Genomic DNA, 25,002 nt, shown 5'->3' with positions numbered 1-25,002 from the left:
AATTTATATCAGATTTGTATATTTACTTAGAACTCATAATAATTATTCACATTTCAGCCTGATTTAAACATTATTTTTTTATGTTTTTTTAAGCAGGGTCTTAAACCATCAAATATTCTCCAATAAAAGATGTCATTTTTGAAAAATACAGACCTTAAAGTTAATGGAATTTGCTTTGCCAAATTCATACCATATCTCTGTTTCTCTGTGATGTTTTTTGTATATATAACTCATTTCATACATTGTATCCACTTCTTTTCCAACTACCAGGAAGCTATTGTTTTCACCATGCTCAAGGCCCTGTTTAAATGAGTTGATCAGTATTTTGCTACTTGGTTTTGGACAAATACAGTGACTTTTTTTTTTTTTCCTCTGCTGCCACTTAAAATGTTTCCTTCCTCTGGTATACTATTGTCTTAACTCAGGCTGCAGTAAACAAACTAAATAAATCCTAGTAAAGGATTTAATAACATCATAAAATCCTAAATTAGGTGGCTTAAACAGCACACACATACATTTCTCACAGTTACATATATCTCTTTCCATATTTAACGGGATATTTAATAGAAACCTGGATATTTGACAGAAATTTGAATGAGCCAGAGTCAGACTTTCTGTAAAACTTTATATGTATGCCACTGCTGGCCTTAAATATGCTTCCTGTAAAAAATGTTGATATGCTTGGAAGTTTTGAGATGGAGTTATACTCTGTCCTCTACCAAATGAAAACCGGAGTTAAAATTGTCACATTTGTCCATATTATTTGTTTTGTTAATCCCTGGGAGTTACTTAGAGAATTCTAAACCATTATAAAGGACTCTGACAGAAGCCACCCATGATAACCCAGGTATAGTCCGGGGAAGTTGTGTGGACAGAAGGCTAATATAAGCTGCATTTACACATTTTATGCCATATCTTGCATTGTCTAGACACAGATTTTGGCTCCTATGCTTGCTGAAAAACTACAAGAAGGCTTCTTACTTTCTTCCCTAGGATTTCTCTAATATTGGAAGCTAAGAGGTGCTGAGAACCTTGACCGATAGGGAATGGAACCAGTAAATAAATATTCTCCTCTTCAGTATTTTGAATGGACAACTTTGAAGTTCATTTCACTCTGTGCTGTAGTGGGATCAATCCCCACTTGGCCATGGTGGTAACTAAATTAATAAAACACCGTTGGGGGTGATTGGCTGGCTCTGTTGGTAGATCATATGACTCTCGATCACAGTGTTGTAAGTTCGAGCCCCATGTTGGGTATAGAGATTACTTAAAAATAACATCCGAAACAAGACAAAAACTCCCTTGGATGAGCTTTCCATCCTCACATTTCCCTGCTTCCTAGTCACCTCTTTTTCACTTCCTTCTGTTTCTTGGGATTTCTCTTGAAACCAAACCATTTGATAAGTCCTTTGTCTCTGTATTTTTTAAATTTATTTTTTATTTATTTATTTTTTTGTCTCTTTATTTTTAAAGAGCTGTCAAACTAAGACACAGTGGCACTTAGAACTGCCAGGATCCTAGACGAGTTACTGAATGTCTCTGCGTTGCAGTTACCTCATCTTTGTGGAATAATAACTGCTTGTGTGCAGGAAGGAGTTGATAGAGCACTCGTGCAACTAAGAGAGGTACTTGTAAGATTGACCCTTGGCTGGTACCGATATAAAGTGTTTCCTAATTGATAAGAGTTGTTCACTATGCCTAGTCTGATAATACAAATAATGTGCTTTGTGTTCAACACCTCCTTTCTTGTAATCGGGAATTTTGATAATTCTAGGCTTAGAGTACCTACGGACCAGCCCTCCAACAGACACTGGCATGAGTCCCTAATAGGTTTCCCTGGATAGATACGTTGCATGTGTGTTGATGCATCTTCACTGATGAGAGAAGAGTGTATTCTCTGACCACCAATCACATGGGAGAGGGGAACATGAAGCAGCTTGCATATGGATTCCTTCAGATTCTGTGTTATTTTTCTCATATTATTTATATATGTATTCTTAAAACACAGTTGTACTAATTCCTTAACCATAAGTACAGCTTAGAAACTGAGTTCTGGGGATGCCTGGGTGGCTTGGTGGTTGGGCATCTGCCTTCGGCCCAGGGCGGGACCCTGGAGTCCCGGGATCTAGTCCCACATGGGGCTCCCTGCATGGGGCCTGCTTCTCTCTGCCTATGTCCCTACCTCTCTCTCTGTGTGTGCATGTCTCTCATGAATAAATAAATAAAATCTTAAAAACAAAAACAACAACAAAAAAGAAACTGAGTACTGTGAGTCTGAGTACTGTGAGTCTTTCTAGCAAGTCTTTGAATGTAGAGATGGTCTTGGGCATGCCTGACTGATTTGTTGTGGTTATTAGATAAAATAAGGAATATAGGAGATTTCAGCGCAGTACTTCTAACATAAGTGTGTATAATAAATTAAGATTTACTAAAGCACTTCCTTTCAGCTCAGTATTAGGTAGCAGTTGGTTTGGGATGGTCCCAGTTAATCAAATTGAATGTACAGGTTATATCGGAGTCTTAAGAGGATAACAGGATAGATTGGCATTAAAGGTATTGAAGTTGAAATATAGTTTACTGATGCTTGATGTAGTTGCTTCGAAACCCTTGTCTTTCTCCCCGATCTTTTGTGTAGCCAATAAGAAATGTAGAATAATAGCTAATGACTTGACTATTCTTGTCAGCAGAGCCACCCCCACCCCCCAAATCTCCATTCAAAACCATTGACTCGAACTGGCTCTTTACCTTTCTGAGCTGGCACCAATTCACATTTGCAATGACCTTTATCTCCTATTAGCATGCTCATTTCTTTAAATTTTATTTAAGTAATCTCTACATCCAGCATGGGGATCAAATGTAAAACCCTGTGATTAAGAGTTGTATGCTTTTGACTGAGCTAACCAGGCATCCCAGCAAGCTCGCTTCTGATCACTCATGATGAACGGTCTCATATCCTCTCTGGAAAGTTATGACAGAGTACTGGAATTCTAAGGGTATCTGTTTTCAGAGAAGAGAGGGTTGTAGTTTAAACTCTAGATGTGAGTGTGAAGATCTGAGTTCTGCACTGCAGCTTTGCTTCTATCTTTAAGACCTATACCAAATTATTTAGATTTCCCGAGACTCTGTATGGTAATCTGTAATGCCAAGATAATACAGTTTATTTACCGGGGATTATTTCCTGGACTGGGGTGGAACTACGGCACAAAATGAGATAAGACATTGGTGAAAGCACTTTAGACACTAAAAGCACTGCACCTGTGTTTGTTGTTTTAGTTCTTCCTTGCCGTGTGGTTGTATATTTCTGTTTTCTTTTTACTTTTTTATGTTGTACTTTGTTTATCCAAATAGATTGTAAACTTCTTGAAGGTTGGTGCTGCCTTTTCTATGTCTTGATATTCCCTACAGTTGTTAGTAGCAAAGTGGTGTGCTATTACATGGAGCTCAGTTAAGAATCATGTCAGGTTTATGTCTGAGGACCTTTAAGTTTGGAAATAGTAGATCACAGGGATATTTGGAAGAGAAGAAAGCACTGGATTGAGAGTAACCACTTTACATACAGAACAGGAGCTAATGAAGTGGCAGATTTTCAGGGTTATTATGGAAGAATCAAATTTTCTACACTGCTGGTTCAAGGCTCCTTCATTATATGCTGCTTTAATAATAAGTGCCCTGTTGCCCTGTAATTTTGTTTCATTAATTATGTCAGATGTTGGTGGTATTTGAAGCAAACAACACTTAGATTTCCATTTCACCTTTATCATTGGCAAACATTTATCATGGATAGGGCTATTAAGTTCTTTAGATATTTTTTTTTTCATGGAGATCTAAAAAGAGCCATATATTAATGACCTATCAAAAATGGAAGTATTATAAAAACAGTAATATAGAGTATTAGTCAATAAGTATTTTAGCCATTGCTTTATTTAATAAGCATTTACATAGTTCCTATTTTGTGTCAGATAGTATAAAAACTTTACACATTAACTATTTTTTTTTAGGTTTTATTTATTTATTCATGAGAGACACAGAGGGAGAGAGAGGGGGGCAGAGACAATAGGCTCCATGCAGGGAGCCTGATGCGGGATTCAATCCCAGAACCCTAGGATCACGACCTGAGCCAAAGGCAGACACTCAAGGGCTGAGCCACCCAGACGTCCCTACACATTAACTATTTTAATCCTAACACTTTGTGGTAATTATGATCATTATTTGCATGTTACAGACATATTTAGGCTTAGAATGGCAAGTAAATGAAGTATAATCATACAAATATATAAGTGGCTATTAATACAGAACAAATGGCTTTATAGTATGTATGTGTGCTTCATTGTTACCTATATATTTAACAATCTGTACATTTATCCAACTGTGGTAGTATTGCTATTTTGTTAATTTTTTGGCCACTAACTTGATGTCATGACTGGGAAAACAGACAAACAAGTCTGCCTGTCTTGCGGATTTGTAAACTTCAGTGGCTTACTTATTTTTGCATTCCTGTATTTTCACTTTCCATTGTAATTAATTTCAAGAAATAAATAAATTGATGGGTTATAAGGAAAGTATGGATAGATTAGGAATGCTTGGTAAATATCTCTAAACTCTAAGCTAATGTGAGAGCAAATGAATATGAACCTCAATAGTACATCTTTAGTGCTGTTGTCAGCTTGGTATTCTTAGCAGACCTGACCTGGTATTCACTCTTTGTTCATTTTGCAGATAATCCAGCTTTAAAAGCATAAGAGTTAAAAAGGATGAAAAGATTATGCCCCACTCTACTTATTTAACTAAATTATTATCCCTTGACCTTTTGACCAAACCAAATTCATCTTCTCTCTACCCTGCACTTCCACCCATTTTAATACTGCGGCAGATTTAATGGATTGGGAGTCTGTGAGTAAGTAATAAGAACATGGAGAAGAGTGGCCAACATGATTAAGATTTTATTTGTAGTGTAATTCCATTATAATTAACATTATGTAACTGGAGAAATATGGTGTTTGCATCTCTTCCTGGCAGCTGTTTTTAAGTCAGTGGCAGAAAGGAGATTAAATAGTAAATGAAGATCTTTTTATTGAAATTGTTTTTGCATCTTGTATTGTTGGATTCATTTGTTTGTTTCACAAACCACAGTTAATTTAGTAAGGAAAATAAGCAATATGTTTAACAAGCATGCTAAATAAATTTGTTTGCAGTGCTTTGAAGTACCATTGTTGAACTTTTTACACTGGAGGTGAAATACTGCTAAAAGATCTACAAAATAGTAGATGTTTAAATAGTGAAAACAGAACACAGGTTTACCTCACTATCCAAAAATAGGCCCTATAAATCCCTTTGTAAGGTGAAATAGCATAAAGCAAAGAGTATCCCCCAATTTCTGAAAATCTGAGTTATGCTACTTTGCTTTTACACAGACCTACATTAGTACCTGTTTTTGCTAACCAAAAGCAAACTGAAGAATAATTTTGCTTTTATGAGAAAAGCTGTTAACTACTGATGTGTGTAACTCAAACTTTGGAAAGTGGGGGATACTTGTATTATGCTTTTCCCAAAGTGTTCAACAGAATATAAAGTTAATGAAAATAACATGGTTTTCTGTGTAAAAACTTTCAATTTGTTAAAAGTGATTTTTTTTTTTCTAAAAAGTACTGGCCAATTAATGATATATTTGATTTATGTAAATTCAGATCGACTTTTCTAGCCAAGGGCTTGGCAATCTGTAGCTCGACAGTCAAATCTGATTCTTCACTTCTTTATGTTGCCCACAAACTGAGACTGTTCTTATTTTTTTAGATAGTTGGTGAAAACAACAACAGAATAATAATAGTTCTATATAACATTCAAATTTCATTGTCCACAATTACAGTTTCATTAAAATACAGCCACACTCATTTGTTTGTGTATTGTCGATGACTGCTTTTGTGTTATGACCGCAGTTACGTAGTACTGATAGAGATTTTATGGCCTGCAAAGGCTAAAAATACTCATCTGGCCTTTTACAGAAAAGTTTGCAGACCCCTGCCCTAGCCTATAAAATACAACATCAATAGTAGTAGTAACAGTGTCTGTCATAAGTGCTTTATACACATTATTTCTAGTATTTCTAACATAGCTATAATTACCCCCATTTTACAGATCAGGACATTGAGGCTTTGATTAAGTGATTTACGTGGTTAGAGCTGTGTTTTGAAGACCTTCTATAACATAATATATATATGTATATATGAGTGACTAGAATTTAGACCTATTTAAAAATAATACTCTCAGTCTTTTGAAAGTAGAATTGTGTCTTCTGTCATCTAATTAATAGTTACTAAATAGGACTAGGTTGATAGATTTGAAATTGGTCATTTCAGTGTATGGAACTTTTAACATGCCTTATTAATTGATAGCTATCTGCAAAGGGGAACTTGGCCATTTTGATAGTAGATAGTAGAATCTTCTGTGGTGTATGGATTGTTATTTTTTTCCCCACTATATAAAGAAAGGATTACCAATTGATACAAATTTGAGAAACTCTAATATAGTGATTTTGCCAAATTGGCCAGAGGGCCTTTCTTTAAAAGTTGTTGCTACTCTGATTTACTGTAGGAAGACAATAAATTGGCAAAGCTGATGAGTGCTCATGGTAAGAGCTTAATGAGGCAAGTTTCTGAAAGGAGGCAAGAAGATATTGATGTTTTTTATTATTTATCTCTCCCCTCTCTCACTGAACCAGAGGATCATGGTAAATAATCATTGCATTAGGATGCGATGATGGTGGGTTTGTGTGTTATTAAAAAGTGGTTTAAGAGGAAATCCATGTAACAGTACTTAGGCTAACTTTAGGCCTGGTAGAAGAGGTAACCACTGTTTCCTCGAGAGCTTTCTGAAATCCAGTATGATAAGACTGATTAAATGAAACCTATTAGGTAAATTCTATATTAGTTTGTGAAAATCCTTAGACTTCTTGAATGGATCCTTCAGAGGATCAAGGCTGTAATTACACAAGGCTAAATATTAGGATAACAGCCCGTAAGATTCATATAGTTTTCTGGACCCTGGAAAATAATTACTCTTTAGACTTCCTTAGATACAGCTGATAGATGATAGTGTAGATAATGTCTTGAGGGTAGAGCCTGTGTCTTTAGTATCTTCAGTGTCTAGAACAATAAATAAATAATAATAAATATTATTTTAGCTAACATCTATTCAATACCATGTGCCAGGAGTTAGTTTTTTTCTAATTAATACATCATTTAATTGTCCAAAAAATCCTGCTAGTTGTAATAATTGATTCCAATATTACAGAGTTGGAAGGGCCACATAAAACACTCAAACTGGCTGAAATTTAACACTCTAGTATCTGTAATTCCAAAGCTTGTGATATTTTCCACTTTGTTGTATGGTAGAGCACACTCTAAATGTTTTGATGAGTGAATATGAGTATATGAAAGAGATGATAATTGTTATCAGGAAAACACCATCATGGAATTTGAATCTGTTTTTAATCTAAAGTCTCTTTACTCTTAATTCTGGTACTGTTATAATTATTAAGCTTTTTGAGAGATTCATACTTTATTTACTTGATTTGAAAAAGAATTATTATCGACTAATCCAAGGTATGACTTATGATCAAATAGATCAGCTGCTACTGGTCCTACACAGCAATGTGATTGGGCAGCAAAGGTGTGGGATTTTTGCTCCAACTTAGATGAATTACAAATGACCAGTTATTTCACATGTTGTTTCTTGAGATAAAACTAAATGTTTAAAACCACTTTAATTGTCATAATGTGTATGGCTTGGAGAGTTCTCATCTATACCTTAAATGATTTTCATAGCAATGCTGTTGGTCACATAGGCCTTCTATAGCTAAGAAAAAAATCTCAGAGGCTTTGAATGATTTGTCCAGGTAACCCAACTGGAAACTCAGGCCTTCTAACTTTAATAGCACGCTGGGCAATGCCTTGTTTTGAGGGACAAGAGCTGGGTCCACATAATGGGAATCAACTGGTCTTCACATTGCCTAATGAAGATAGGATTATAAAGATAAACAGCTTCTTCCCCTTTAAAGACTGACTTAGTTACTGGAACCGTTAAAACACAGGTGTACACAAAGGAACATGTGGAACATACATACATCATAGATAACAATGCTCTAGTTCTGCTTTAGTGGAAATATGTGAACCAAAAGTATAATTTCAAGTTTGCCAGAAGTCATAGTAAAAAAATGCAGTGAAACAGGTGAAATTTTATTTAACACCATGTGTCCAAAATGTTGTATCAACATGTACCAATGTTAAAAGTTATGAAAGAGAGACTTTACATTGATTGTTAGCACTACATATTTTTTTAAAGATTTTATTTATTCATGAGAGACAGAGAGAGAGAGAGGGAATGGCAGAGACACAGGCAGAGGGAGAAGCAGGCTCCATGCAGGGAGCCTGACGTGGGACTCAATCCTGGGTCTCCAGGATCAGGCCCTGGGCTAAAGGTGGCACTAAACCACTGAGCCACCCCGGCTGCCCAGCACTACATCTTCAATTTTTACTAGCTACATGACAAAGTACTCAGTAGTCAACATCTGGCCATGGCTATGTTACTGGACAGCACAGCTCTAAACAGAAGGATACTGCAACTGAGCTGTATTGCTTAGGTATGGAAAAGCTCTGAGAGTTAAAGGAAGGGAATAAGTACTCCTAATTCATTCCTCTACATCACCTATAATTTGTCATTCAGATGATCTCCTTTATGTTTAAATTTAAATGTCTTTTCATATTTTTAACCTAACCGGCTAGTCATCTCACTGTTTGATATTCAATCATCTGATAAAGAATTTCTATTCTCAAGAGTTCTCTGAGGAAGCAGTATATCTGTGCAAGGAAATACATAAACATGACTCCAGTGATTGGAACAAAATTAGAAGATTCCTGAGGAAAAATTGCTGCTATAATTTAACAAATGCACCTCAGCAACAGCCAAGACTCATGAGAAGCAAATTGGTTATTTTGGGTTAATGTCAAATGAATGTGCTTTCACTTCACATTTTTTTTCTTTTTGCCATTCAGGTAAAATGGATGGTTGATAATGGTTAGAATGTAATTTGGTTATGGAAAGAGAAGAAAAAGCTGGAAAAAATTTAAACCTCTTCAACTTCATTCATCAATTATGTCCTAATAGAATTATGTTAATTTTGATTGACATTATAAGGATGCTTTTTTCCTAGTCTTTTAGACATTTATTCAAAACAAAACATTCCTAGGAAATTAACAGACATGATTATCATAAATTAAACATTTCTGTAAAGAATTTCCCCAATTGGCAAGGCTTATCAGAGCACTTAAATAATCATGTTCTTGATACAGATGTGTATAGTATATACATAGGCTTTTTCTTTTTACCATCATGAATGAAACACTTGTCTCAAATTTTGTATTGTTTTCTAAATGATTAAATCATCTAATAATAATGACATGAACTACTTTATACTTTTTTTGTTCTACTTGACATGCATTATTTTATTTAATCTTCATGATTTAAGTAGCTCTTAAAACCAGTAGGAGGTGCCTCAATGATTGTGTGTTCTTAGACTGTTTAATTCTAAAGGAGATATTTAGGAGTAAAAAAAAAAAATGCTTTTTTACTTTTTATAGATCTTGGTAAATAACCCTCTATAGAATTTGTACTATTGGTTCCACCCACCAAAAATGGTGGGTATGTGAATGTTTTTTACCCCCTGCACTTACCAATACAGTGTAAATATTTTGATCTTTACCACTTCAATAGATGGAAAACATGAGGTGTTAAAATATTCTTGTTTTCAGTAGTATTTTCTGTTATAATTGAAATTGAGCATTTATCATAGCCCTTATCACCACCCACCCCCAATCTCAAAACAGGCCTGCCAGGAGATTAGCAAGTTTTAAATGAGGTGACTTTGTCAGTAGAAAGTCATAAAAAAAAAAAACTGAGAAAGATGTAGGATTTTTCACTTTGGCATATAGGTTTTATTTTGATAAAATTCCTACTTTTTTTCTGAGGTGGTTTGAGAGCTTTTGACAGAAATCTGTTTGTATCCTAAGATTTAGGATGTTTGCCCCCTAAGGTTATGGGGCACCTGTTAGGAGCATTCACACAATCCAAAGCATGGCTGGCAAATCTGTCCACTATGATTCTTTTAAGGTTAAATGGGGGTTAGATGGAACTGTTCTGAGATATGACAGTTATTAGACATATACCTACAAAAACCCCAAAGGGATAGTAAGAACTGATGGACTTTTATTTTTACATACCAGATTCTGAACTGATCCAGGACTGAAATCCACTATTTACTCTTTGTTCAATAAAATCATATGAATATTGAGTATTTTATTGCCAGTAGATAACATTCTCCACTAGAAGCATACTTTATAACTTCACCACATGGCCTCTCCATAACCTGTTAAGTAGTCAATTAAAAAGCTTTTGCTTTATTCTCCATTCTTTCGTGGCTATATGCATTTATTATATAGACAGCTTTGTGATCTAGGCATGTACAGTTTAGTGTGAAATACTTGACTTTGGAATAATGTCATTTAAGGATTATCTCCAGTGACTGAGGGCAGGCATAGATGGCATGGGAAATGAAATCTGTTGAGAATCTGGAGATCATTTTCTTTGGATTTATTTCAGTGTCTTACCTAATAAACCTATTAATAGAGCAGCAAATATGGCAAAATCATCTTAGAAATCGTTATTCTTTCAGAGACTTGAAGGTCCTCTAGTATACTCTTAACTGTGTAGATGAAAAAGCTCATTTAGGGAAGGACCTTTTCCAAGAAAGTTCCTGGATGAGTAAGGACTCCCTAAGTTGAGCCCAGTGATTTTCCTTTCTCAGAATTACCCATGGCCTGTTCAAACAAGAAGTGAAATATACAGCAGATGTGGAAAAACAGCAAAGGTAATCACATGGACATCCACCTTATTAAATTAATGTTGGCAGCATTTCTTCACTGTTCTAGCTGTTCCATAGGATTCTTTGCTCTGTGAGCTATCTAATATTTGTTTTCAAATGATAATTTGCTAGGTAGCTTTAACGTTCTGAAATGACAGCCGTACCATCTGGCAAGAAAACCTGTACTACATAGGTATTAAAAGAGATCTTCATTGCATCCAGCCAAGGCTTAAAAACTTCATTAGCTTGTGGAATTTTTCCCCTTATACAGAACTACTCATAGATAGCCTTTATTCCAAATAGTGGACCAAGAAATCTTTGACCTGTATAAGAAATCCTATGCCAATATATCTGGTAATAAAATTTATTAAATGCCATTTTACAGAGCTTGTTAGAATGGGTCTTAAGTACCTGGAGTTAGTAAATCATAAATTATGTAAACTAAAATTATTTTCTTGAGCATAAGGCATATGCATTGCTGATTATATTTGTCATAAAGAAATTTAATCTTTATTACTTTGAAAGAAGCTTGATCATTTTATTAATGTGGTCCTAAAAAGGATATATTGCTCTTGCCATTTTTATCCTTTATTTTCCTTTTTTTCTGTAGTCAGTAGCACCCATCTCCCTGTCAAAGAAGCACGTAATTGCATTTTCAGTATTACCTCAGTCACAAATGATTCAAGTCTATGCTAAAAGGGGACTAGATACTTGTCTTTCTTGTTGCTTGAAGCTTTGAAAAAATCTATTCATTTGCTTTCAATAGTATTGTTCTGAGTTTATTATTTTTTTTGCTTGGGTAAAGGGCCAATTTATTTGGAAAAATTGAGTTTTCATTTATCTTGGCCTATCTGTCATATTGATAAGATCTGCTGTCTTAGAACTTGCTCAGAACTAACAAAAGAATAAAGTGGCTGAGAAGACCTATTAGTTTATACATTTCAGAAACAAAAGATTTATTTTTCTCTATTCTCCTTGTCTTTTGAATAGGGTTTGAATTAAATGATTATTGTGAGTAAAATGAGATTTAATGATGCCAACATTATCAATTTGTGCAGTTACCCAGGTGTAAAGGATTATGCATACCAAGGTAACCTGAAATCTCCCTACATTAAGCATCTTACTAATATAGAAGTTAGTTTTGAGGTGCCTGTATGGCTCAATTGATTAAGCTGTCTGACTCTTGGTTTTGGCTCCAGTCCTGATTTCATGGGCCTTGAGATAAAGCCCTGAGTCCAGCTCTGTGCTTGGCGGGAGTCTGCTTGGATACTAACTCCCTCTGCCCCTTTCCTTGCTCATTGCATGCTCTCTCTCTCTCTCAAACAAATCTTTAAAAAAGAAGTTAATTTTGATGCAGTCACAAACAGAACTCTTAATTCTGTGCAGGAAGGGAATATCTCATCTGTTTTTCAGTATGCTACAGTAAATACTTAAAAAGATATCTCAAAATTTTGAATAAATTAAACCTATTGTGTATCATTTTATTTTTTTCATTTTGTATTAATTACTGTCATGTTTTTTTATAAATGCTTGATCCTTTCTATCTGCTTAAAAAAATGTTTCTCCCTGATGCAAATTGCTTTAGTCCTTAACTTGTCAGTAAGAGGAGCTTTGCCATATTGTATTGTAAACACATGATGTATTTTGATTAACGGTTATTAAGCTGACTAGAGAATCATATTTCAGTGTAATGGTTTCACTAGATTTTAAGTTTTGATGATTTAGAAGTCACAGGACCATGCAGTACTATGCTTGCTTTTGGCCTAATTCATTTATTTACTACTGCACATATCCACGAACTACCCAGGGTTTTAGTGACCACTGTGAGAGAGGCCACTGCACTAGGTGCTGGAGTACAAATATGAACTCTCGCTTGCTTCTGGCACAAACAGTTTAGTTAAAGGAGACATGTCATTAATCCAATATAAAATGTAGTACAGGAAATACTGCAATAGGAGATGCAGAGGTAAACCTTAATTCAGTGGAGAAGGGCTTAGAAAGTTCAGATTGGTAGAGTTGAGTTTTGAGGGGAGAGTATTTCCTTAATTTTGAGGTAGTACAGATTGTATACATTATCATGAAAATTTTGTGTAGTAGCAACATAATCATTGTGGAGTTACAACATGGTCTTTTGGGAGAACTTGTATGGTTTACATCATCTGGATCACTGCCAAGGCTAATTTGGTAGGAAATACAAAAGAGTTGGAGATAAGAGGTTTCATTCTGCTGCTTATTAGCAGTGCAACCACAGACCAAACATGAAACCTCTCTTACCCTACTTTTTTATCTGATAACTAGAGATCATGCCAGTAGATACTGAATACATGTTTTCCTTTGGACATTAAGTCAAACATTTATCTGAAAGCACATTATAAATGGAAAAGCTTTATAAAATGTAACTTTTTATTCTATACATATTTCACTCCTACTAAATTTTATTCATTGAATTACATGTAAGGAATAAATAGTTTTGTTTAGGTCTTCAGGAAGCAATTAACAGTTTATAAGCATCATTATTTGACTCCATACTTTTTGTTTTGGGGCTCAGGAATAACTTTAAATATTTTCCTCAAGAATACAACATTTTTATGTTCCATTTATACCACCAGGCCTTGGTACAAATGGAACATAACAAAGATATTCCATTTTCATTTTCATTCACTTACTCATTTTAATTTCACTTATCAATATCTACTGTGTATCAGTCTATGCTAGGAACCAGGAATATGCAACTAGATGGTACCCTCATTTAGTTTACATTGCAGTGAAGGATGTAGTTATAAATCATATAGATAATCAGTGATAACTACTTTGAAGAAGCAAATGCTGTCCTGTGATAATATGAGTACCTGACTTAGGGCATCAGAAGAGACTTCTCTTAGAAAATGAAGCTTAAGTGGGGATCTATTGAAAGAGTAGATGGGTAGATAGAAGTGGCTTAAGATAGAGAAGATGCCAGATGAAATACTATGTATAAAAACCCTTAAATGGGAAGGAACATTTGACAGATTTTAGTGTACCTGGAGTGCAGAGAGCAAGATGGAGAATGGTGGAAGATGCTGAGAATATTTAGCCAAGGCTAGATGATAGATGGGTTTGTAGGCCAGTTAAAGAACTTTGGTCATTTTCCATGACTAATGGGAAGACACTGAAGCATCTCTAGAGGTTGAAATGTGGAGGCGGGGAATGGATAGATTTGGTCAGGTGAATGCCGTGAGAATGCTCTTCCTGTTATTTCAGGTATGAAATGATGGTAGATAGAAGGGAGATGGTAATGTATGTATATGAGGTAAAATGGTCTAGACCTAGTGTTCAATTGACTACTCTTAGAAGAGGTGAGAGAGAAAGATGTGTGTGACTTCTGCTTCTCTGGCAGGTGAATTATGGGGATGTCATTCACTACCAACACTGGAAGTGGACTATTTGGGGTAGGGGGAGAATTAGTATAGGAAATCATGTGTTTGTATTCAGACACATTGAATTTGACAACCCTTTAGAGTATCCAAATAGTGATGTCAGGTAGCCAGTTGGCTGCATAGATGTGAAGCTCAGAGAGTTTGAAGATAAAACATAAGTCATAGAAATGTAAATATAAATCTGTATTAAGTCCAAACTATTATCAATAACACTTGGAGTTTAAAATTTTTTTTATTTTTTAAGTATTTTTTTTTAATTTTTATTTATTTATGATAGTCAGAGAGAGAGAGAGGCAGAGACACAGGCAGGGGGAGAAGCAGGCTCCATGTACCGGGAGCCCGATGTGGGATTCGATCCTGGGTCTCCAGGATCGTGCCCTGGGCTAAAGACAGGCGCTAAACTGCTGCGCCACCCAGGGATCCCTGGAGTTTAAATTTAAGAAGATTCAGTGTTAAGTTTTTTAGGGTAAGGAAAGTGAGGCATTTGTATGTATTGACCAGACCTCATGCTGGTAATAATTTTGTAGGGGCCCCTGGCTGATTCAGTCAGTAGAGTATGTGACTCCCAATCTCAGGGTTGTGAGTTCAAGCTCCATGTTGGGTGCAGAGATTACTTAAAAAAGTAAAATTTTTGTAATTGTTGCACAACTTATCTAGCCCTTAATATCTATATTTCATGTTTTAAAAAATAAATTCTGATCTAAAAATTGGCAATGAATTTAAAGAAATAATGAGAATTTTTATGTAGTTTATGAAGGATGGACATGAATTGTTGCTCTTTATGATTTTAGGAAATTTTTCCCTTAATTTCAAATGAAGACCATTTTTACTTTCATGTGAAAATCAAATGTTTACTATAATATGTATAATAAGTAAAACTATTAGTATTTTTTCATTTTATGTATTTGATATTAAAAAACCTATAGGCTTTTTTAATAGACTTACTGTAACAATTTTCTTGCTTGTCAGGGTAATTTATTATATAGTTTAAAGAATATGATGATAGGGGCACCTGCGTGGCTCAGTGCTTAAGCATCTGCCTTTGGCTCAGGTTGTGATCTGGTGGTCCTGGAATGGAATCCTGCATCAGGCTCCCTGCAGGGAGCCTGCTTCTCCCTCTGCCTATGTCACTGCTTCTCTCTGTGTCTCTCATAAATAAATAAATAAAAATTTTAAAACAAAACAAAAAGAATATGTGATAAAATCAGATCCTGTGTAATTCACTGAGAAACTTTTTCTAGCATGATTTGTCATTCAGACAGTTATTTTTTGTGGCATCCTTGCCATTGAGACCTTTTATTCTAAAACCAGCAATACTGGAATACAACTGACTACCTAAAAAAAGAAAAAGCCCAGGGTTATGCTTTATTCTAAAATTCATTTCTTTATTTGTAGGTAATGAGCGCTTGAAGTTGAGATGAATAACATATTTGGGGGTATGTACCATTTATTTAAATAAAAAATATGTATGTGTAATCTAGCATAAAAATTATCTTTGAGGAGTTGTACAAAACTTTTGACTGCTGATGAGGACTACATTTCCTTATGAGTTATGCACTTAGTAAATAGCTCTATTTTATGTAAATAATACATACAGAAAGCTGTAGTAATGAATTTTATAATAAACTATAAGATAATAGGTGATTTTAAATGTAATGTGTAGCTCAAGAAATTCATTTGCAAATAAAGTTTTATTAAATTTCATTTACCAATATATTTAAAATTGTTCAGTTTTTAAAGTAGGAAAGTTAACTAATTACCTTAAATATATTATCCAAATAATTGTAGAATGCAGTGTGTTTATTAATTTTGCCTCGTATATTTATTTGGCTATAAATCTTTGGTGTTTTTTATGCAAGTTATATTTTGTTATGTTAAATTCTAATATTACCAACATGTGCATTTTGAACTCAGTGTACCCCTGTAAACATTATTTCCTATGTTCTTATTTCTAGTGATGAGTTGCCTCTGCTTTCAGTAGAAAAATTCTCAATGAGCATCTGTTTCTCAGTCTAACTCCTTTATACTTAATACAGTTTTCTGTTAGCTTTCTTATTTAATACATACATCATATACTCGAGAATTATCAATTTGCTTGTTTTAGTAATTTATATTTTGATAATTTTGTGATAATACTGTGATTTACATTTGCTTACTCCATTGCATATAGTACTGAGGCATTATAGAATTTATGCAGAAGATCTTTAGACTTAAAAAGAATTACTGACCACTAAAGAATGATTATTAATTAGTATAAAATTGAGTCTTAACTGCATTAATGACAATCTAACGTACACACAGATATATGTACAGACACATGTACCACCCAATCTCATAGTCATTTAAAGATGACTCATCTAAAGATGACCAAATTACAATAAAGTGGATGCTAGTCTACAGTTTTGGGCCATCACAGCTTGGAACCAGGGATTCTCAAGTCAAATGTTTTAAGACTAATCTTGCTCTCAAGAGCTGTGGGATCTTAAGCAATTCAGTTTCCCTACGGTCACTTTCTTTGTATGGTTAGTGGGCAAAATCATCAATGATTTCTTTAGTTACTCCTTCCCTAAAATACTTTTCATTTCATATTTGAAAAAGCTAAAGTTTAGAGGTGAATAATTTAGTATTGTTATGTTATTAACTAACATTTTACAGTTTAAGATAAATTTACTTATTGGGGTAGCACATTTGAAAGGTACCATTGATTCTTTGGCTAATCAGTAATGTTATTGTTTGCTTAAATTTTGGGGTGGGGTGGATCTAAGAAGGCAGGCTTCCCCTCTGTATCCTTTTGTCCTACCTGACATGGAGATTCAGGATTGACTCATTTTTTTTTTTTTTAAGATTTTATTTATTTAATCATAGAGACACACACAGACACACACAGACACACACACACACACACACACACACAGAGAGAGAGAGAGAGAGAGAGAGAGAGAGGCAGAAACACAGGCAGAGGGAGAAGCAGACTCCATGCAGGGAGCCCAACGTGGGACTCAATCTCGAGTCTCCAGGATCACGCCCTGGACTGAAGGCTGCGCTAAACCGCTGAGCCACCCAGGCTGCCCTCATTTTGACTCATTTTGAAAGAATCCCTTATAACCTTGTTAGCTCAAGGTTATCTTTTATCTGATTTCTCTCTTCCTGGACAGGTTGCTGGCTGAAGAACATTAAAATATCTATTTTCTTAGTGGCTTCCTTTTCTAGATTTGAATAATTCACTTGATACTTCCAAGCTCCTTAGATGAAAGAGTGTTATCCAGGAATGCTAATTTTAGTTCCTTTGGTTTGAAATTAGAGAAATAAATGCATTATATTTTTAGTCTAGATAGTAAGGCCTCATATCTTTTAATTTGGTCTTTTGAAAAACTCTAAATAATGTTCAGATACTCTTTATATTGTGAGGTTAAATAATTGCTTGAGATAGGTATTTCTTTTTTTATTTAAAAAATATTTGAAATAGATAAATATGGGGAGAGATCCATTTGAGTGTTAGGCTTATTCTGCATTGAATACTCCCTTGTATTTCCCATTCATATATTATTTTAAGCTCTTTAAGCTTTTTATTACAAGCATTTCAAGTGCAGATAAGAAATGACCTCTGTTTTATACCAGAGGGGATTTTTTTCTAAAGATTTTATTTATTTATTTGAGAGAGAGAGAGAGAGAGAGAGAGAGAGAGAGAGAGAGAGAGGCAGAGACACAGGCAGAGGGAGAAGCAAGCTCCATGTAAGGAGCCCAATGTGGGACTCCACCCCAGGTCTCCAGGATCACACCCTGGGCTGAAGGTGGCGCTAAACAGCTAAGCCACCCGGGCTGCGCCAGAGGGGATTTTTATGAACCAGGCTAGAGACTCTGGTAGATATCTTGGACCATTTTTCTCACTTGGAAATTCTGTGATTGTATGATTTTGATCTGATAGGTGAAATCTAAAAAATCATCACCTTTGTAGGTGAAAAATGGTAAGGAGGTGTCCATTTTATATGGATCAACCTACATATGCAAGATTAGTTATTCATTGTTTCGAAAAAATATGTATCTCATCTGTAAAAATGATAACAAGCAGCAAGCTTATTAGGACACTGACTTCATTTTTTAAAATGTAATTATCATCATGAGTGCCAGATATTAAAAACTATACTTTAGGGCAGCCCTGGTGGCTCAATGGTTTAGTTTAGTGCTGCCTGCAGCCCAGGGTATGATCCTGGAGATTGGGGATTGAGTCCCACGTCAGGCTCCCTGCATGGAGCCTGCCTGTGTCTCTGCCTCTCTTTCTCTCTCTCTCTCTCTCTCTCTCTCTTTCTCATGAATAAATAAATAAAATCTTTAAAAAAACAAACAAACTATATTTTAAACATTTGTAAATCAAATGGGAATAAAATGTTCTTTGCATATATTATTTCTTTTACAGGGATTTTTTCCCCCTGTATTTTATGAGACAAATCACAGGCATTACAGTTTGAAATCAACTTTATTGTTTTCATTGCGATTGCTACATAGCTGTTGAATATTTGGAGTAAGTTTTAATGATGAATGAAGTGCATGTTTGATTAAATTCCATTAGTAAAAATATCTTTGTATGGTAAAGGGTGGTTTTCAGCATGGCCTTGACAAAGGCAATAAGTAAATGTGTTATTTCCCTTCAAAAGAATACAAGTCAGCATAAGCAAATTTTAAGGGAAATATTTAAAAATTAACAATTAATGAATATTTGTGTGTTGAAATTATATGAACACGTAAATAGAGATCATAGATATACTTATTTTCAGAGGCTAGTGTAATACTAATTAGAAAAGTTGTAAATACCGTAATTAATCTACACTAAACAATTCCATTTCTATTACCTATTTTATTGCTAAGTATGGCAGAGATTAGGAAGATAGTTATAATGCTGACATTGAGAATGTTTCCATGATTACTTTTCAGTTTTTCTAGCCATTATGTTTCTGATTCTCCTGCTACTTCTCACTTGCCATTATGCCCAGTATTTGATCCTACCTGCCTGCCTTTTATTCAGTGACCTTTGTCAGGGATACTCTTTTCTTCCAGTCCTTACTTATCAAAGTTTGTACTAAACTTGCAGTGCCTAGTTTAACTTTTGCCTCTTTCACAAGGCTATCCGATGTCCTGCAGTCAGAATTCTGGGCTCAAGGTCATTGCTGTCCACTTGTCCTTCCATTGTAGTTCATCTGAAGCATGGTCTCTTGTGACCAACACATGCTCTTAATGTTCATCTCACTTACCTTCTTTTTTTTTTTTTCTTTCTGCCCCACTGGATAAATCATCTCACACCATCATTTATTTAACTTTGAACATAGTTCCTTAGTGTTGAGAAATATTAGAAAAGTGAGAATGCATCTGCATGCATGGTGTGAGGTATTGCACTAGAGACCTTGAAAAAGTATGTTAGTACTGAAAGATGAGTTATGTAAAGAATTAAATGATTAATTATTTTATCAAGAATCAGGAAGAAATCTTTTCTAGGAATTATAAGGCAGAGATGTTTTCTTTGACCCTTCCTGTTTTGCTTCTTAGCATCTATTTAATATTAACAACAGCAAAAATGACAGCTATAATGGCAGCTGTAGTTTCATAGACCTTACTCTATGCATGCACACACTTTATCTTTTTTGATCTTCATGTCATGCCATGAAGTTGGTGGGGCAGAAGTTAGACATTCAGATTTGGCTAAGTTTGTTATCAGCTTATACTATTTTAAGCTTGATGATGCAATCTAACTGTTCTTTTATTAAATGTTAATATTTAATGTCTGTGATCTTTTCACATAATTTAAAAATAAAATAATTTCTGTAATCCAGAAAGTAATGTCATAATTTAAAACTGTATGCCTTTTAAAATATATGTTGCTATTTTGATCAAAATTCATGGACTAGGGTCCCAAGTTGCAACCATTTCACAGTTCTCTCATCCCCTGGACAAAGGAATTCAAGAAGGAGTAGACCTATCCCCTAAAAGTATCATCAAGAGTAGGGACGTTGAGAGTGAGTCCCTATATGATATATGTCACTGAGTGATATATATCTTCTCTATAGAGGAAGATAACTGATGTCCAGACAGTTAGGCTAAGCCAAGATACCCAGAGAAGATTGAACCAGAAGCGGTGAAAGAAAGAGTCTTGAAACAGTTGTCTTCACTTCTGTGACCTCAGGTGCTGCTTCCTGCAACTTTTCCTTCACTCTTGCGCTCTACCCTAGGTAATAAAGAGCTATAGGACCCAATCTATTACCCTTTTATATAAACTATATTAAGTAATGATTTGTTATTTGCAATTCATTGTACTAATGCAGATAAAATCATTGATATAACAGTGTTCTTTCTGCTCCACTTTCCATTCCAATTTTACTTTCTTCTCTTTTTCCCTTTTCTTTCTTCTCTATTCCTTCTCTGGTGTCATTTTTCTTTATGCCTTGCCCTTTCTTTCTCCCTCATTTCTGCCCAGTCATTCACTCCATGTATCCATCCATCTAATACTCATCTACTGATGAACACACATTGAGCATTATGCTAGGTTCCAAAGGCAAAAAGATACATGACATACAGACTTTTCTCTCTTTAGGATCAGGTTTCCTCTCTTTGCTTTTAGGAAGTTGGTGTTTGAACAGAAAGGTAGAACCCAGGCCAAAAATAGGAGAAAATAATAAAAAGGAAATCCTTAAAGCATTTGCCTAATACCTGAGGTTGGTGGAAAGATTCAGGACAGGAAGGGTTAACTGGGAAGGGTTGCTGAAAAAAAGTTGAACGTAGAGCAGAGATTCTTTGTAACAGCAATTTGTCAATAACTTCAAGCCAGATTATAGGTTCAAAATACATACCTTTGCACCAGAGCATGCATTATTTAAACTGGTAAAGAAAAAAAATCATCCTTGAACCTCTTGTTCTATAGTATGGTTATAAGGTGTGGGTAAAGAGGAAAGCCTGGATATGTCATTCTTTCTTCTGTAGTAAGCATTGGGAAAGCAATTATACAGAGCATCACAAAATCACTTGCTGCTTTGTCAGGTCATCATAAACTTACAGGGGACAACAGCAGAGGAATTGGTGAAGTTTCCTTAAAAATATTAACCATATCAACAATTCAGTCTGAGTCTGCCCACCTGGGCATTCTCAAATATAGTAGTAATTTGGAAACAAAAGATGGACATTTTTTTTAAGATGGACATTTTTAAGGCTGCAATCTGTAACCTTTTCTCTTAAAATATTTCAGCTAGATTTCTTAGTTTGCCATGCAGGATCCTGAGCACACTGGCCATTATCTACCTCTCAATCCTCTAAGATTTTGTATTTCTTTACTGCTATATCTCAGTAAATGCTCTCCTTCTTTGGATATGTTACCTCTATCTGTTGTCCTCCTAAACCTGACAGATTCATTTTTTAATACCTATTTTTGTTAGAGCCTACCTTTTTGAAGGCCTCCCCCTTGGAAGTGTCCTCTGCAACCCAAGGCAGTGTTGTTCTTACTTGGTAACTGCATGCATCTCTTTCTTATGTCACCAACTACTGTGTGGGCTCTTATTGTTTTTATATTTTTCTTTCTAAAATGAGACAAGGGCTCTATTACAACAAGAACCTTTGCATTCATCTTTATATGATCAATTTCCAGGCCCATGCATGGGGGATAATGAGGGTTGAATGCTTGTTAACTGAATGAATAAATGAACAAAATGGGATGGAAGAGACACATAATATAGTTCACTGTGGACAAGTAAAAGATAATGCTTTTCTTGAAAATAAGGGCAAAATAAAGGTTCTGAGATTTCTAGATGCATTGTTCTTAAAACCTTTATTTAGGGTTTTACATGTAGAAGCTTTTACACTGTTCAAACTCTTATCTGATAAATAATCATTGTTATAAACATTTTTTATGGTCTACATTTCAAAAGACTTTACAGTCAAAAAAGATGAATATATACTGGTTTCTCACAGGAAGATACTGGAAACAAAGGTAAAAGCATTATAATTCAGGATATTTAATGTTTAACTATGAAAAAATTTGAACAGCTCATTACAATATTTAATTAAAAACATTCTGAAGTCAAATTGAGAAATAATATATATATATATAATATAGATATATATATATCTTCTATAATATGCAAAATGTATGTTTCCATGTTAAATACAAGGAGAAGTCCAGTAGCTAAACATCTATTATTGCAGGGGTGCCTGGATGGCTCAGCGTTGTCTGACTCTTGGTTTCAGCTCAGGTCATGGATCACAGGATCATGGGATCAAGCCCTGCACTGGGCTCCACACTGAGCAGGGAGTCTGCTTGAGATTCTCTCCCTCTGCCCCTCCTCCCCGCTTGGGCACGTGTGCTTACACTCTCTCTGTCTCTAAAATAAATAAATCTTTTAAAAAATCTGTTGTTGCAGATAGAAGTGTTCACATTCTCTAAGGATAAAACCACTCCCCTCTTTCCCTTTGATAACCATAATCCACAGAATATACTTTGTGTGTTCCTGACTTAACAGAAAATAAAACCATAATCATTTATGAGAAAGGAAATGGGACTGGGAGAATCCCTAATTTATTTGTGGTCTTAAGATGCCATTTTCAGAAATTTAGCCTTGAGCATGATAGACACATTGATGCAGTATTCATCACAGCTTAACTTTCTGAGTAGCTACTTTGTGCCAGGTACATTCTGGCTATCTGAAGATGAGTAAGACAGGCAGGTTGGGGAATATCACAGTTGATAGCTTCCCAGGTGATGGTTCTAATATTTCCAGAAAAAAGGAATGACAGTATGTACATTGAGCATGATTCTCCTGCTATAATTAATTTCCCAAAAGCTCTTACTGCATGGAGATTCTTGTAACTATTCTTCAGAGTTACAGACTTTGAAGAAGGCTAAAGAAAATAGGAATGTTGAGTTTTAGAAATGTACCATATATATTTAAAAATGTTACCATTTTAGCTTAAAACAATAAAAATGGATGCATATATTTTTCTCTTAGAGAAATGACTGTATAGTGAAAAATTCTAAACTCAACCTAATATTTTATTATTTGAATCTCATTGGTTCTATGTCATGAAAAATGATACACCTTTCAGCTACTTTTAACTAGGTATCCTATCATTAATCATAAATTGTCTAGCTATGCTGACGTTTGCATATTTTTTTCTGAATCAATATTTACATTCCAGAAATAAGTAGAGTTGCTTTTTGAGAATTATCCTTTTCCTACCACCCCTTCCTCCAACTTTACCAGCATCAGATAGACAGGTGCACGCGTGTTTGTGCAAATACGGATGCGTTCTTGCACGTGGGCATGCTCTCTCACACATACACATATGCATTTGCTCTTATATGAGCACCTTATTAGATGTTAATTTTTCAGAATATTACTCGTTCTGATTTTCCTCAGATACAGACAAGAGTCTTAACCTCCAACTCTGTTAGGATTCTGTTTAACAACTGCTTTGATCTATTTTCTTTCCATTTAACCTGTAATTTAATTTGTACTCTGCTTGGACATTCTCATTTTGCAACCATCTTTTCTCCCCTGAATTTTTGACATTCTGTGGCTGAGATCTAGTAAAGTGCACACAATCATGCAATCATTTACTTATTTATTCAAAAAATTGTCATCAAGACAATGTACTGGCTCTTGTGGGAATAATAATGAAAGGATTTTATAATACCCCTTATCCTCAAAGGAAACTTTTATTTTTTAAATATTTTATTTATTTATTCTTGAGAGACAGAGAGAGAGAGAGAAGCAGAGGGAGGAGCAGGCTCTATGCAGGCAGCCTGATGTGGGACTCAATCCTGGGACTGTAGGATCACACCCTGGGCCGAAGGCAGGTTTTCAACTGCAGAGCCACCCAGGCATCCCCAAAGGAAACCTTCAATGGGACTTTTCTTGGCCATTGTATTCATACATTTTTTTGAATGTTAAAACTGCTATTCTTGACATTTGCTTTAAGTAGCTGCCAAATGGTTATTTTGGTTTTGGCCCTTAGCTATGCTAGGAATGATGGAAGGCACATTTTTAACTGAGGATATTGGTTTCAATTTACAACATAATTAGTATATACAGTGTTTGTTAATTAACACATGTCTTTGTAACCTGTAAATACTATTTTAGTAAATAAAAATAAGTTATTATAATTGCCATGTTTTTCCATTGAGAGGAGAAAGGGGATGATGGATGCAAATAATTCTAATTCAAGATAGAATATAAGATGAGTTCCCAAAAGGAGGTATAGATGAATTTGATGGGGAATTCAGAGATGGCAAAAATTACTTCTTTCTGGAAATCTAGGAAATGTTTTTTGGAAGGGGTTGGCATTGAATTTGCTTAGTGTTTATGGTTAGAATATGAATATATATAGATGATGACGATGATGGTCACGACAGGCAAAGTAAGTAGTGCAGGTACGAATGGGAAGATACAGCTTGGGGCTTGGGTGTGTACAGCACATGGAAGAGTGGAGGATCTCAGTTAAGTACAGCTCACAGTGTGAAAAGAAATGTACTTATCGAATGTGACACACAAGTACATTGTGTTTTATGTATTTAGTCACAGGTCTCTTTATGAGGTAGATTTGCATGGATGCCTTTCTACCTGGCCCTCTACACATTCAGTTTTGTTGCTAAATTCTTGCTGATATAGTAACTTCAATAATCCTTGAGTTACACAGTCT

At 35.0% G+C, this 25,002-nt stretch overlaps 1 protein-coding gene across 8 annotated transcripts in view; it reads left to right on the top strand.

The window, feature by feature from the left end:
* Positions 1-25,002, top strand: part of CNTN4 (contactin 4) — a 927,650-nt gene that overhangs the window by 118,172 nt on the left and 784,476 nt on the right. For 7 of the 8 annotated variants that reach the window (XM_077858022.1, XM_077858031.1, XM_077858030.1 and 4 more), the window contains one exon: positions 15,724-15,764. The exons of the other annotated variant lie outside the window; for it this stretch is intronic. The gene's annotated coding sequence lies outside the window, so the exon portion shown is untranslated. The remainder of the gene's footprint in view (positions 1-15,723; positions 15,765-25,002) is intronic. 8 annotated transcript variants of the gene reach the window in all.

The sequence above is a fragment of the Canis aureus genome, chromosome 19, assembly GCF_053574225.1.
Source record: "Canis aureus isolate CA01 chromosome 19, VMU_Caureus_v.1.0, whole genome shotgun sequence".
NCBI classification, from domain to species: domain Eukaryota; kingdom Metazoa; phylum Chordata; class Mammalia; order Carnivora; family Canidae; genus Canis; species Canis aureus.
This window is presented reverse-complemented; position numbering and strand designations above follow the sequence as displayed.